We start from the raw sequence: 14,949 nt of genomic DNA, 5'->3' as shown, positions 1-14,949 counted from the left end.
AGGTCCTTAACAGTAAGCCCAAGCTTACCATGAAGCCCCTGATGGAATAGGTGCCAGAGGGAATGAGACGAGACAGAGTCTACGAAAAGACTAGTGTAAGAGCTAAGACCTTGGGGGTCTTGTTGATAACATTAACTAATGAGAACTCTTCCAACGGGCTGCCCCATTCTCCTTTAACCGTGTTACTCATATTTCTCTTTGTTTTTTCAGTTTCCCTAATGAATAGAGGGCAAAACAGCTGGAGAAGCAGCCTTATTGCTCAAAAGGAAGTGTTGATACATCCCGGAGCTTTGAGCGTGGGAGATGACGGGCCCAGCTTTATGCCACTTACAGTGGTAACATGGTTGATGGTAAGTGAAATCATGTAACAGAAATCTACTTTTTTTTTTAAAGCCCCCTGACACTAGTCCTCATGAACATTGTGAGACATTTTAGGAAAAGCTAGGAAACATTTGTAAGAGAGGAGAAGGAGTTTAGTCAGTGGGATAAAAGCAATCTTGTAAAAGCTTAAATTTGCACCTCTTTTCCCACAGTAAACCTTCCCAGGAACATTCAGATTCCACCTAACACATTACAGAAGTATTGGTATATTCCTTTTCTTCCAGACATTAAGGTAACTAATAGATCTGACATCAAGAATAATAAACTACCTGCAGAGCAATGCAATACAACCAAGAACAAGATTTTGTTTTTAATTGGGGTATAGTTGTTTTACAATGTTGTGTTAGTTTCTACTGTACAGTGAAGTGGAGTTCCCTGTGTTGTACAGCATCAGGGAACTCATTAGATATCTGTTTTATACACATTAGTATATATATGTCAATCTCAATCTCCCAGTTCATCCCACCCCACCTCCCTTTCCAAGCTTGGTTCCATACTTTTGTTTTCTACATCTGTGTCTCATTTCTGTCTTGCAAACAGGTACATCTGTACCATTTTTCTAGATTCCACATATATGCATTAATATACGGTATTTGTTTCTCTTTTTCTGGCTTACTTCACTCTGTATGACAGCCTCTAGGTCCATCCACGTCTCTACAAATGACCCTATTTCGAAGAACGAGATTTTTTAAAAGCTGCTTTCTCCTCAGTTCCCTAGCAAGCGGTACCATGGTCGTCCCTCTGTAACTGCTTTTGCCTTTTTAATCCATCCTATGCAATTAACATCTCATCCTACCCAACTCTGTTCTCTATACTTGATTCTTTAGCACTTTACTTTGTCAGTTTAAAATACAATTAATTATCACATTGTCTTCTCACTAATTGCTATTTGAGATTATTTTGTTTCCCTACCTAAATTTTAAACATCTTATGAACAAAAAGTATTGAAACTCTTTGGCATACCGTAATAACTAAAGTAGGCATATGTACCTAATAGCTACACAGTTATACAATCAATAATTACTTGACTCTTAGGTTTAAACCACACATCAAAAGTAAACAAAATTGCATTACTTCTTAGGGTTTTTCCCCTCAAAATTAGATATAGCCTTAGAGGTACTGCAAAATATTAGAGTATTTGTTGTGAAATCTTTTTTTTTCTTTTAAAAGTCCCTTTTAGACGAAGTGAGAAAGTAGTATTGATATATATACACCACCAAATGTAAAATAGATAGCTAGTTGGAAGCAGCAGCATAGCACAGGGAGATCAGCTCGGTGCTTTGTGACCGCCTAGAGGGGTGGGATAGGGAGGGTGGGAGGGAGGCGCAAGAGGGAGGAGATATGGGGATATATGTATATGTATAGCTGATTTACTTTGTTGTACGGTGGAAACTAGCACAACATTGTAAGTCAATTATACTTCAGTAAAGATGTTAAAAAAAAAAAGTCCCTTTTAGAAAACACTGGTCAGGAAAGTGCAATACCCCCAGAGAGATGGTGACATCACAGGACAGCAACGCTAAAATGGACTTTGGCATAGAAATGGAATTGCTTTAGTTCTAATTTGAGTTCTTAAATTGGATTGATTCGCTTAAGAAGGATAGAACCATTTCACAGGTCTGTATGGAAGAGTTAAATTTGGAGCAGGTGGAAGACTAACCACACAAAGAACAAGACTCAGGGGCTTCCCTGGTGGCACAGCGGTTGAGAGTTCGCCTGCCAATGCAGGGGATACGGGTTTGTGCCCCGGTCCGGGAAGATCCCACATGCCATGGAGCGGCTGGGCCCGTGAGCCATGGACGCTGAGCCTGCGCGTCCAGAACCTGTGCTCCACAACGTGAGAAGCCACAACAGTGAGAGGACCGCGTACCGCAAAAAAAAAGAACAAGACTCAGGTCAAAGGTCTTCCTGAGAGAGTCTTCCTCACTCTGCCTGATGAAACCCTTAGTGTCTGTCATGACCTTCAAAGCACAGAAAAGTGCACAGCCCCACACAGGCCCCTGGTCCTATCAGCTCTGTGATTAGAGTCCAGATCACTGAATTGCAGGCAGATGACCTCAGCTGCTGACTGAATCTGTCGGGCTCACTTTTCAGCGTCTTAGAATCCTTTTGTGAATAACCAGAGTCTCCTTCCTTCCCTTCCTATCTGGTGTGCATCACTGACAAATTCCACTTTTCCTCTCTTGAAAAAGACATTCTTCCTCGGCCCTGCCCCTGTGGAAGAACACAAACCACTCCGAGATGAGCTGGTGTGCAGCCTTCATCACAAAACAATAAGTGGTTGACCTAAAGCATCCAATAAAGCAGCTAGAAGGAGAAAAAGGCAGAAAGAATGTGTGCCTTCTTCAGAAGCAATAGTCCCCATCCATCAGCTAGAAAGAAAGTCGGGGACATGGCTTCAAGTTTTCATTAAAATGCAACAGGGCATCAGGAAGTCGGATTTGGACCAACAACGAGATATTTTTCTTACAGTTCCTTTGCTCTGGACAGCTTTGCTGTGGGCTTCAAAGTTCTCTCTCTGACCAAATTCAGTGAAGTCGCTTTCTCCTCTTCTCTTTGAACCCGGAGCTTTGGGAAGGGCAGCAAAGTAAGCCGAAATGAAATTGCAGAACTTATGGTTCTCCAGTAAGTGAGATTTCCTCTAATGCTTACCAACTGTCGCCAGGTCAGATGGATTTTCCTGCTTGAAATCCCTTGATGCATTAATTTCTCTGCCATCTTAGGATATCCTTCTGAAAGCAACCCCAGCAGCCATAAAAACATAAAAAGAAAATGTATAGCATAACTGGTGCACAAAAGGACAATAAGGAATAAAAAGCGAGGAGAGGGCAGGAAGAAAGGTCTTTAGACAAGCATGTTATTTGCTTGGTTTTTGATTCAGAGGGCAATTCACACAGAGCTCTACTCAGACCCACCAGGAAATGCATGAGGTGCTGGGTCTGGGTCAGCCAAACAAGAAACCCTGGAAAGCAGCTGTATATGCTCTTTTCTTGATTCATCTAGTGCAGTGACTTTTTAAAAAAAAAAACCTTTTGAAGCAATGAAACCACAGTATATAAAACAGCTGACAGTCGGTCTCTCTCCTCGGGAGCAGCACATACGAGCTTCCAAACAGGTGTGGGGTTGGAGGCATGAAAGTCACCATTCTAGGGGGTTTTAATAATCCAGGAAGTGGCAACACAGGATTTCATTTTTTTGAATACAGAGGGCTGACATCTAAGTTAGAGGGCAAGAAGATATTCTCTCTAAGGCAGTCATGTACAGTTTCTTATTCTTTCTGCTTTCTTGAGCTAAAAATTAGCATCACTTTTAATAGATACCACAAGTCTTATCACCCACCGTCTAATTGCCCTCATCTTCCTTCCTTCAAAACACATCTCAACAGATATTTATTGAATGTCTCTAGTGTGCAAGGTGCGAGGCACTAGCTGGTTATTACAAATATAAATAAGGACAGTAGTATTAGTAGCAGTAGTAGTAGTGGTAATAATAATAATAGCAAACACTTATATAGTATTTATTTAGTGCCAGGCACAGCTCTAAGCTCTTTATATGTATTTAGTCATTCAGTCATCGAAACAACACTCTAGGAAAGATATGATCATTATTTACAATTTACAGATGGGGAAACTGAGGCACATAGAGATTAAGTAATTGGCCGAGGTCCCATATCTAACAAGTGGCAGAGCTGAGATTAGAACCCAGGCAATCTGGCTCCTGAATCTGTGCTTTAGGCATATTTGCTTTATGTGCACTGTCTTTGGGGTTTATTATCTATGCTGCAACAGAGAAGTTTCTGCTCCTAGAGCTTTCAAAGTCTATCTGTCTCCTTTTTGGAACTCAGTAAAGGACTGTGGACAATGTATACATGGGAATGGCTAATGACATCTGGGGACACGAGGGGAGAGAGGGTTGTGGGACGAGATCAGATATCTTGCCGATTAGGCAGGCAGGGGCTTTGGAGCATTGAGAATCGAGCTATCACTACAGATGTGACACATGTACCACCATCACTGTGTGAAGCCTGGGACTTACAAATTAACATATATAACATTTGAATTTTAGTCCAAATAAATATACAGTCTGTTATCTGGAAAGGAATGATGACAGAGTTATATTTCAGTAGGTAGATCTTTGGGGCCTCTGTAATTCATACTCTTCCATCTTTCTTAATTTGGCAAACATTTATTGAACATTGTCATTCTTTATTTTCTTTCCCCTAAACAACCACTGAATTATCTTGGGAATATGAGCCAGTTAAGAGTTATTGCAGGCCCAGAGAATAACAGGTCTCTGTTATTGGAGCAGTATATTCCATATTCCTGCTCAAACACAGACCTTCATGCCGTCTAAGACTAGAAGGAGAACCAAGTGTAAGAGAAGACAGTTCTTTATTACTGAGCACAGTACATTTAACATAATAGGATATTACTGGTGGACTGACTGCTCTAAAGCAGAGATACTTAGATAAGGTCTCCAGCCAGCTCTCAATGAGACAGATATTATAGGTGGGCTGAACCAACACCCATTCCCAACACCTTTATCCCTTGTCAACCTCTATCATGGAAAGTAGGAAAGCTAAATACTCATTTTACCCACTTCCCTTGCATAATGGACATGTGATGAGATTCTGGCCAATACAATGTAAGTGGAAGTCTGCTAAGGGGTTTCTGGGAAAGATTTTGCATTTCTGATAAAAAGGGACAATTGCAGTTGGCATCATCGTCTCCTTCTTTCTTCCTGATATGAATGTGGAAGGGCTGTCTAGAGCAGCAGCAGCCATCTTGTAAGCAGGAGGAAATAACTATGAGGACAAAAAGGCTACAAAGAAATTGGATCCAAAATGGCATTGCTGAGCGTTAAAAAGAACAATGGTTCTACCTCTACCTTCTTGTTATGTTAGATGCTCTTTAGGCTACTACTCGTTGAGTCATCTCTTCTTACAGCCAAACACATTCTTAGCTAATACACAGGAATCACAGAAAATCCATAGCTATTTGATACCTCTCATTTCTCAATTAGAATCAGTGTTTTTTAAGACAATAGCATGTGCTTGTATAATGAGCCAGTATTTTGTTTTCCAGAATGACCTTGACATGTCTCTTCACGGAGATTAATGTTGCCATCACAACTGACATACATTTGGCAGGAACAGTAAGTCCCCTTCCATTCTTGTCCAGCTTAGATTCCATGATCATCCTTACAATCAGTTTGGAAAAGACCTTCCTCTCTAACCCCTACTCCCACTCTCATACTCAACTGGCAAAACCCCAACAATAGAGAAATGCAGCCATCTCCCTCTCCTTGTGGGCAGCCAAGCTACGAAATGTTGTAGACTGGTTTCACATCAGGTTCATACTTGCAAACCTCAAATGGGCCCTCAACTCTGCCCAGAAATTTAACTACATTTCTTTAGGGCTTACTTTTCCCCTCTCGGAGATGGCTTGTATGCCCTCTTTTCTCTTCTCCATTTTTTCATTTATTAAAAGCATATCCCTTTTTGCTCCACCTTTGCTACTCAAAGTGGTCTTTGGACCAGCATCATCAGTATCACCTGGGAAACTGTTAGAAATGCAAAATCTCATCCCTCCACCCTCACCTCCCCCCACCCCGCCAGACCCGCTGAAGCAGGATCTGCCATTTCACAAGCTTCCTGGGGGGATTTACAGGCCCACGTACACTAACATTTGAAAAGCACTACTATTGACTTTATCCCTTCTTAGAACTTCATTCTCTTTGTCGTTCTCAATCTCCTGAGTCCTTATTTACTTTTCCCCTAATTCCTTAATTCCTATCAGTAAATACTGTCTAGTACTTCCTATCTAAGAAAATAAAAAACAAAAACACTTCAGGCCCCACTTTTTTCCTAGTGACTATTCCCTTTTCCCTACTTCCCTTTACAAAGTCCCTGAATTAATTCTCCACCTTTGCTGTCTCGACTTCCTCCTCTCCCATTCACTCCTCAACCCAATCTGACTTCTGTCTCTTCTATTCCACCAAAAAGAACCCTTGGCAAGGCCACCCATCACCTGTGTGGGGCAAAACCCAGTGCTCACTTCTCTGAGCTCTTCTTCTAGCTCTCACAGCTAAGCTGTCCTTCATCTGAAGGTATTCTTTTGCTGGCCTTTCGGATCCTGTGTTCTCCAGGTTTTCCTCCTTGGCAGCTTCTCCATAGTCTGTTTTGCCAACTTCTCTTCCTTTACCTCGCCATCAATTATTGGAGTTCCTAAGGCTTAATCCAGGGCCTTGTCCTCAGGTGATCTCATCCCATTGCATGGCTCAACTATCACCAACATGCTGAGGTTTCCCAAATAATCTCCAGGCTCTGAAATGCGCTCTGGTCTGTTCACCAACCTATATGATGTCTCCATGTGAATCTCTTGTATCTCAAAATTGTCCTTAAAACTGAACTTTTGATTCCTACCACCTCTTTTCGAAAACTTTTCCTCCCCTGGTCTTCTCCCTCTTAGTAAATGGTACCACCATTCATCCAATGGTGTAATCCGGAGACTTAGGAATCATTCTTGATGCCACTTTCCCATACCCCCTACAACAAATAATCAATAAAATGTCTCTTTTGCCTGCAAAATATTCTCAAATTGGTCTCCATCTCTCCATCTCTATTTCACCACCCTGGCCAAGCCACCATCATCTTTGACTTGAGCCACTGCAAAAGCCTTTTCACTGGGTTCCCTTCTTTACCATGTTGCCTCCTCTTATCCATTCTCCCTACAGAAACCAAACTAGTCTTTTAAATACATGAATCTGATTAAGTATCTGACCCATGTAGAACTCTTCAGTGGCTTCTCATTGCATTTAGCATAAAATTCAAACATCTGTAAACTGTTTGCATGGTGTGACTCCTGCCTAGCTCCCTACCATTCTCTCTCTCTCCCACTGTACACGGCTTCCCTTCACCTTTTTGAAAATCTTGAGTCTCTTGCACTTCTGGGAACATAATGTTTTCTCTTCCTGGCTCCTTCTACTCCCTCAGGAACCAGCTCTGACGTCCCCTGTTTAGATACCCCTTCTTTGACGACCATACTTACATCCCGACACACATTCCCTTTACTCTCTACACTACACCCTCTTTCTTTTTCTTCAAACTCAATTCCAGGCAGTGTTCAGGAGTGTGTCTTAAGTTGGCAGCATGAAGACTATAGTATATGTTAAGGGGTGATCTCCACCTCTTACTAGGAGAAAGGCACTGAAGGGAACAATTCAACAGGACTGGACTGGACTGGCGCTGTCCCACACAAGGTGTCACTGAAGGCTGCAGGTGCTGGTGTTGGTCGGTACATTCTGAGTCATTAGCCCACCGGAGCCAGTGAGCAACACCATGCTCTTGTGCGTGGCGTAGGCTTTCCCCACATGGAGAAGGCATTGCCTCTGTCAACGATCTAAGTTGCTTCTGGAACAGGAAATAAGGCTTGGAGAGGCAGGCCTTAGACTGGAGGAACTAGAAATTGCATCCTTTCCCTGGGTCTTGGCTCTGAGGGCTGGACACACCTAGAGAACTCGGAGTGGCCTGGCCTCTCCACGCTGAGCCTGTGGGCTATGAGGACAGCCAACCCACACACGGGTAAGGTAGGCTCTGCTCACGGTTGTGGTGTCCAGATCAAGAGAAGGACCTTCTCTCAGTCTTGAAAAGGAATGGTAAAGGGAAGAGCAGCCTCCATTCTGCCTCACAAGGGCCAGACTGGTGTTTGATGCAGTGACCTGAGGGGGACAGAACCTTGGGGCTTTACAAAAAAGTGATGCGGCAGCATGATGATGAACAAAAATGCTAGGGACCCCTTTGAGCGACCTGTTTCTGAGCACTGGTGAAAAGCACTCAGCAGGACCGGGTATAACTAGGGACACCTGGGCTTGTGGTCCCCACCTTCTGGAGGGTAAGAAAGAATTTAGTCCCTCTCATTCACAATTCGGTACTAAATATATGTGAAATTATATTTCTAGTCGTAGGCTAGTGAGACCTTCTCTTGTTTAAGGTGACATTTCTTGACTTATAACTGGCATTTCGTGTTTGTGGTTTAGTCAGAAATCTTTTAGGTGCTGGGACAGAAACTCAAAGTAGCTTACGCAGAAAAGGGAACTTATTGGCCCATGTAACTGAGAAGGAGTGGCTGGGAGCCTGGGGCTCAACCATGTCAAGGACTCAATGCAGCCCTCTCTCTCTTGGCTTTGCTTTTCTCTGTGTTGGCTTCATTCTGAGAGAGACTCCCCCCTGATGTAACAAAGGTAATACTTGCCAGTCCTAAGCTTTACTCTCCCTACAGTTAACTATCCCAAAGAAAGCATGAAAATGGGCCACTTCCCTGCAAGATCTCACAAAAATCCTGGGAAGAACTATGACTGGCTTGACTTAGGTTACATGCCCATACCTGAGTGAATCAGGTGCAGACTAAAGGGCTGGACCAACCAGAGCTGGGTACCAGAGGAGGTGAGACCAGGTGGTCAGACAGCACCACCAAATAGGGGCAGGGCAGCTAGCTCCTGAAAGGAAAAGATGCAGAAATGACAAAAAGTAACGTCTTTTTCAGCGAAGAGCATATAAATAGCTGAGAATTTAACCAAAAGCCTTTACCAGTAGGAAATGGAGATGATACACAGATGTGCAGACACAAATGGTACAGAGGAACAACTAGAGAGAAGGAAAAACCCTAGGGGCAAAAAAGAAAAGGGATGACAAAGAGCAGAAAAAGGGACAAATGTATTGATTCCAAAATAACCAAAGACCCAACCACACAGTTGAAAATATACCATAGACTAGGTCGATCCCCATGGTTTCCGGGAGGTATAGAAATGATTCCCAGAGCTGAAGCCCTGGGATATTCAGCCCAAGACAGCATCACCCACTTCAGGCCCAAGGGAGGAAGGGAGGCTATTCACAGACTGGAATTTGAGATACCAGGAGAAAAGTCATGCATATGAAACTCACAGATTTTTAATTTATCCTCTATTACGTCCTTAAAAGTACATTTATATGCAGGATATCCATATTTTAAGATATTCATAGGCGTTCTGGAAAAGGCAGATAGGCCAAGAGCAGCCACTTTCCCTGAAGCAGGCTACCAGTGGGATTTATATATGATCAAACTAGTATAGTGTTTTGCACGTAACATCCAGGTGGCCACAGACGGAAAGAAAGTCTCTGGTGATGATCTTGAGACATGGTCTGGTGAAATCTTACCAAAAGTCTTAAATCAGGCCTCAAACTGCTACCTCACCAGTCAGTCTCTGAAACAACAGCCTGGCTGTGGAATCCTGTTACAGATAAATATCTGGAATGAAGGCAGATTTCATAGACCAGAAACCATCCAGTAACGAATATATTTTCACTCTGAATTCCTTAAAAATAAGAAAAGGCATACAAATAGGGAGAGGGATGCAGAGGATGAGAAAGATTTTAGAATATATTGCCACGGACACCTTATTTTTACAAAGAAACCTGAAGAAATTAACAGCAGCACGGTAGGCATGGGACTCTGTAGGCACCTCATCACATGACAGAAGGGTGAACACTAAAAAGACACCACGGCTTTAGCTGAAGTACCAGCATAAAGATGTATTTTATTTTCAACATTTCCATCCATCATCTTCCCTCCACAATCCCTCGGTCCCTTTTCTACAGCCATCTTCATCTACAGCATCTGCAGTGCTGGGATTCTCCCTGGTCAGCAACTCTTTTAGCTGACAGGACATCTAGCAATGTGAAAAAGAGCAAAAATTCTAGAATGCGTGAGGAGCGTCCATGGGGCTATGTGAGTGATGGAAAGGAAAAAAGGAGAGTACACGTGTCTCTCTCTCTCAGCCAGCCCCTCGGGGGTGTAATCAGTTCTACAAGAAGTCATCACAACAACTATTTCATTAAACACCAGCCATCATCACTGTTAAATCATTTTCTAGGCACCACTCATCTTTCAACTTCAAGAGCTAGGATACTATATCACTTGGTTCTGAAAATACAATACTAATAAATACCATACCTTGCAGATTCGTTTAATCAGCACTGTCTTGAAATAGCTGTTTACTAATTTTGCATAATATAATTAAATGCCCAAACACTGTATTTAAGAAACATTAAAACTATCACTTATGCTGATGGGAGTTGGGAAATTCCAAATTTAGAATGTCTAATGGTGTTGCAAAAATAAGATTCTCCATGAGGACAGCAAATTGGAATGGGAAGTAGAAAGTACAGTTCCCCTTCTAGTAAATATTATGATTCATGAAGAATACAAGAGGCAGGAGCTCAGGGAGGCTTAGAATCTGGTTCAACACTTCCTCCCTTAGTGAATTGAATCCTCAAAAACTGAATTTGGTATTAGGTTTCAGAAGCTCCTAGCTGTGAGGGTTTTCAGGAAGAGGAAGAGGGATGTGGTAGAGCAAGCTGGTCATTTCTTCCACTTTCCAGACTGTCCATTCTTTCTCTGTCATCTGCTATCTCCCCACCCCCTCCACCATCAGCTAGGAAACCTTGGGGTCTTCCTTGATTTCTCCCTCTTCCCTAATGCATATCTTTGACAGGCTCATATCTGAACATTCTTCTCCAGTCCACATGGCCTCATCCTAGTGAGGCCCATGTTATGTGATGTCATACCTTCTCTGGCCTATTGCAAGTTTCTCTCAACTGGTCTCCTACCTTCCAATATCACTTTACTCCAGCCTTTGCTATTCATGCTATTGAATTAGCTCCTAAAATGTATCTCTCACTCCCAACTAGTCAAATCCCACCTATACACCCCAAATGCTTGTTGCTGAAATTCGACTTTCCCTGGCGGTTTTTAATATATTTTGAAGTTTCTCTACTTAAATACTCTCAGCCACATCAATCTACTTCTTCTTCCTTAATAGAGTAGGTAATTAACCTAGCACAGTGCTTGGTATATGTAAGGGAGGATAAGAAATATTAGGTAACCTACTTGGAATAAAATAAAGCTATTATAGCTATTATACTAAACTGTTGATGTCCTACACATGGTGTTAAGACTGAGTAACTCAGACTTTGGGGAATATACCTGTAGATTCTGATATCATTTTTCTGGTGGAGATAAAAAGCCAGGGTTGGTCTTTCCCTGGGGGGATGGGTTGTTTCCACCCTTAGTCGTCCTGGGAAGAGTCAGCTCCTAAGACAACATAAAGACTAAAGAGACAGGCTCTCAGGGAACTAATACTTTGAGAAGGAGATAAGCATACAAACAAATGATTATTAAAATAAATACTTATAAGCAAGAATAGGAGAACTGGGTTATTATTATTTTCATCACAAGTTTAGCTGCCCAAACAGGTTTAGCCTGAAATCCTACAAACCAGTTCCACAGAAGGGAAGCACATAACCCATATCAAGGACCCACAAAACTAGAAAGCAACCATTTTATCCTGTAAAATAATCTCCAAGGTAATGGAAACTATGCCAAGAAGAAATGGGCTAAGGAGCAAACGAGATCAAAACAGAAACAGTGGTTATATTGAGTTTATGCCTCACAAACTCTTTGATGGAAAAGACCAGCTGTAATTGACTGTGTTTGTATTAACGCTGCTGGAGGCTTCCTGAGATGCTAAATAGCAGGTTGCTACCTGACCAGCCTTAGGGACTTGTTTGAAGGGACACGTCTGTGACTAGTTGTCCCCTAATCATAACCTCCTCCTACTGCTCATGATGGCCAGTGGGGACCTCCACAAGGCATGGGTTTCTATATCCCATTCATCAGAATGGGAAGTTTTCTCTCCACACATCTTAGGGAACTTTATTTTGCAACATTATTTGATTTTCTGAGTCCATTGATTTCTAAGGCGAATATACCTATTAAAGCTAGTTCGAAAAGCAACAGTTCGTGCAGTGACATCATCACCCCTACCTACAGAGCATATGCTCATAGACCCAAAGAGCACTTGCATTATTCTACCACCACTAGACAGATCCTAATTATTGCCGTCTGTCATAATAAAAAGTGAGTATATTAGTCCCATCTTTGTGTCACATAAAAAGATGCTAAACATTACACCTGGGGATTTGGTACCTTCTTTTCACAAATGTGCCCCTCTTTCCCTTTGTCCACAGTGCTGCCAAATGTTACCCTTGAGTCTGAAGCTAATGGATAATGCCCCCACTTCATCTACTCTCAGCAGCTGTGGCCATCATCTAAATGAATACATGAGTTGAATGAATGTGCAATGAGTGCATACAGTGTCCTGAACTATATTAGAAATGAGGAGTGATGGCCCCAAGGAATAAGTTCCTATTTTCTTTGAAGTTCAGAATCTGTGTGAGGAATAGATTAAAACCATCTAATACATAGTTCACCTCCCAACTGGGAACCAGAAAGATGAATAACTCATAAGAGTACTTTACTTTGGTTCTGGGGTTTATTTTTGTGCTAACCTGTACGGATATGGATGAAATTCTGGGAATTCGTAAAACTTCAATCAAAATAACAAAACCACAATGTGAAGCTCTAACTCTGCCAGGAAGGTGTTCGATTTCCCCTTGGCAGTCCATTCCAGACGGAAGAAGCCATCACTGTATAGTCAGGGGCCCCAGGAAACAGAAGGCATGGTGGCATCTGGAGAGACTATAACAGAAGGATTCTTTAGGGAAGTTGGGGTATAATTAAGGAAACTTACAGGCAAAGTTGAGGATCCCAAGGCTAGCACCTGAGGAAGTCATTACCTCCCTGAGAACTGAGATGGGAGGAGGAAGGGAACGTGTTACCGGGAGCCTGGATGGGCTTAGAGAATGGAAGGGGTTCTCCTGGGGAGAAGCAATTGTAATGGAGGGATGCAGCCACAGACAGAACTGCAGTGGGAGCAGGGGGAGAAGGAAAGAAATTCCTCCCTCCCCCTACCCTTTCATCTCTTGCATTGCCTCACATTGGCCAAATCCAACCAGAAACCAGAGGTCGTTAAAGCCCAGATGATGGAGCCTGTAAGGTCAGCGTAGAAGAATGTGGAGAACGGATTTGGGGAAGGGCAGAAGGTGAATGACCAGCACAATCACCACCTAGACCAAGGTCACATCCCAACCTCTATTGAATTGTTTTTCTTGCTTTAAGGTAGTATTTCTCAAAATATATTCCAGATGGGGGTTGGGGGAGAAGAGTAGGTCTGTGCATAAATTCATTTAAGAGACACTGAATTAATGCATTTAAACAGGGTTCACTACTCCAGGAATTTTTAAAGCTGCAATAGACTAAGGGTCATAATTTTTTTTCAGCAAATAATTGTTCAGCGCTGTGATGAACCAGGCACTGGGCTGGGTGTTGGCGATACGGTGGTGAACAGGAAAGACAACTACACCTGCAGTATTTATAGTCAAGTGGAGGGCAGGCAATAAACAGAAATCAGAAAACTACAAAATGTTTATTACAACATTCTCAGATGAAGATAAACTGTGTGGCATGTCCCAAACGAAAGTTATTTGGCTTCTGAAATATATATTTCTGGAAATTTTTTAGGGAGGGAAGGGCTCTTTGATAAAGGCACTCTGAGTTTTGCTTCACTATTAGTTACGTATTTTTGGTCTGAAATTTACATAATTAAATGCCTAATACCTAGGTTTTTTTTGTTTGTTTGTTTGTTTTTGCGGTATGCGCGGGCCTCTCACTGCTGTGGCCTCTCCCGCTGCAGAGCACAGGCTCCGGACGCGCAGGCTCAGCGGCCATGGCTCACGGGCCCAGCTGCTCTGCGGCATGTGGGATCCTCCCAGACCGGGACACGAACCCGCGTCCCCTGCATCAGCAGGCGGACTCTCAACCACTGCACCACCAGGGAAGCCCCCTTAATACCTAGTTTTGATGACAGCTTTTCACCCTGCTGGCCCTAGACAGTCAATCAGAGAGTAAATTGGATACTTATGGAAAATGGGTAGTGGGAAGGTAACACGAAAAAGGAGAAGCAATATCTTAGTTGTCAAAGCCATTTTAATCAACTTCACATTTTCCTTGCAGGGTAGACCCTGTACGGCAAGATGGTATTGTTACTGAAACGGCCATGGGCTGGATATGTGTGAGAAGATAAGCCCACTTACCAGGTTCTAAGGCAAAGTCCACAGTGGCTTGACTAAGATGAGACAGAAAGAGCAGAAGGTAACTTTCAAGAGAATTTGTTTGTAATACACATTTACCTGACTTCTGTTAGAGAATAGCTTTTTGTAAGAAAGTGTATGGCAGTTGTGGTAGATGCTGTTTGGTGTGTCACCTAGGAGCCCTTTGCTGGCTGGTGCTCGTCACCCAGGCCACTGGCAATGTCACCCGCTAAGGGCTCACAGCTGCCCCTTCTCAGGCCTCCCTAACTCCTCCACCAAGGGCAGTAGTTGTGAGGCCAAGGCTCAACTTTACAGGAACCCATCCTGGCTGATTTTTTCGCCTTCGCCCCCTCTCTAATAAATTTTTCCTAAAGAGTACTTCATAGCTGTTATCCTTGTCTTCATCAAGCTTCACAGGCAGCTGGGAATCAGAAGGGATTTAGAAGATATCACACAGCAAGTTGACAGAGCAAGAAAGGCATCATTATCCTCTTTACTACCTTCTCTATGCACTGATCTTTCTATTGTGCCTCTTTGAGTTC

General features: G+C 42.7%; 1 long non-coding RNA gene across 1 annotated transcript in view; it reads left to right on the top strand.

Annotated features, from left to right (window-relative positions):
* LOC307188220 overlaps window positions 1-14,611 on the top strand; it is a 31,398-nt gene extending 16,787 nt beyond the window's left edge. The window contains exons 2-3 of the long non-coding RNA XR_013828848.1: window positions 211-350; window positions 14,331-14,611. This is a non-coding gene — a long non-coding RNA (uncharacterized lncRNA). The remainder of the gene's footprint in view (window positions 1-210; window positions 351-14,330) is intronic.
* The last annotated feature ends 338 nt before the right edge of the window (window positions 14,612-14,949 follow it).

This window comes from Stenella coeruleoalba (genome assembly GCF_951394435.1).
Source record: "Stenella coeruleoalba genome assembly, chromosome: 6".
Lineage (NCBI taxonomy): Eukaryota > Metazoa > Chordata > Mammalia > Artiodactyla > Delphinidae > Stenella > Stenella coeruleoalba.
The sequence above is the reverse complement of the archived record's forward strand: the minus strand, read 5'-3'. Positions and strand labels throughout refer to the sequence as shown.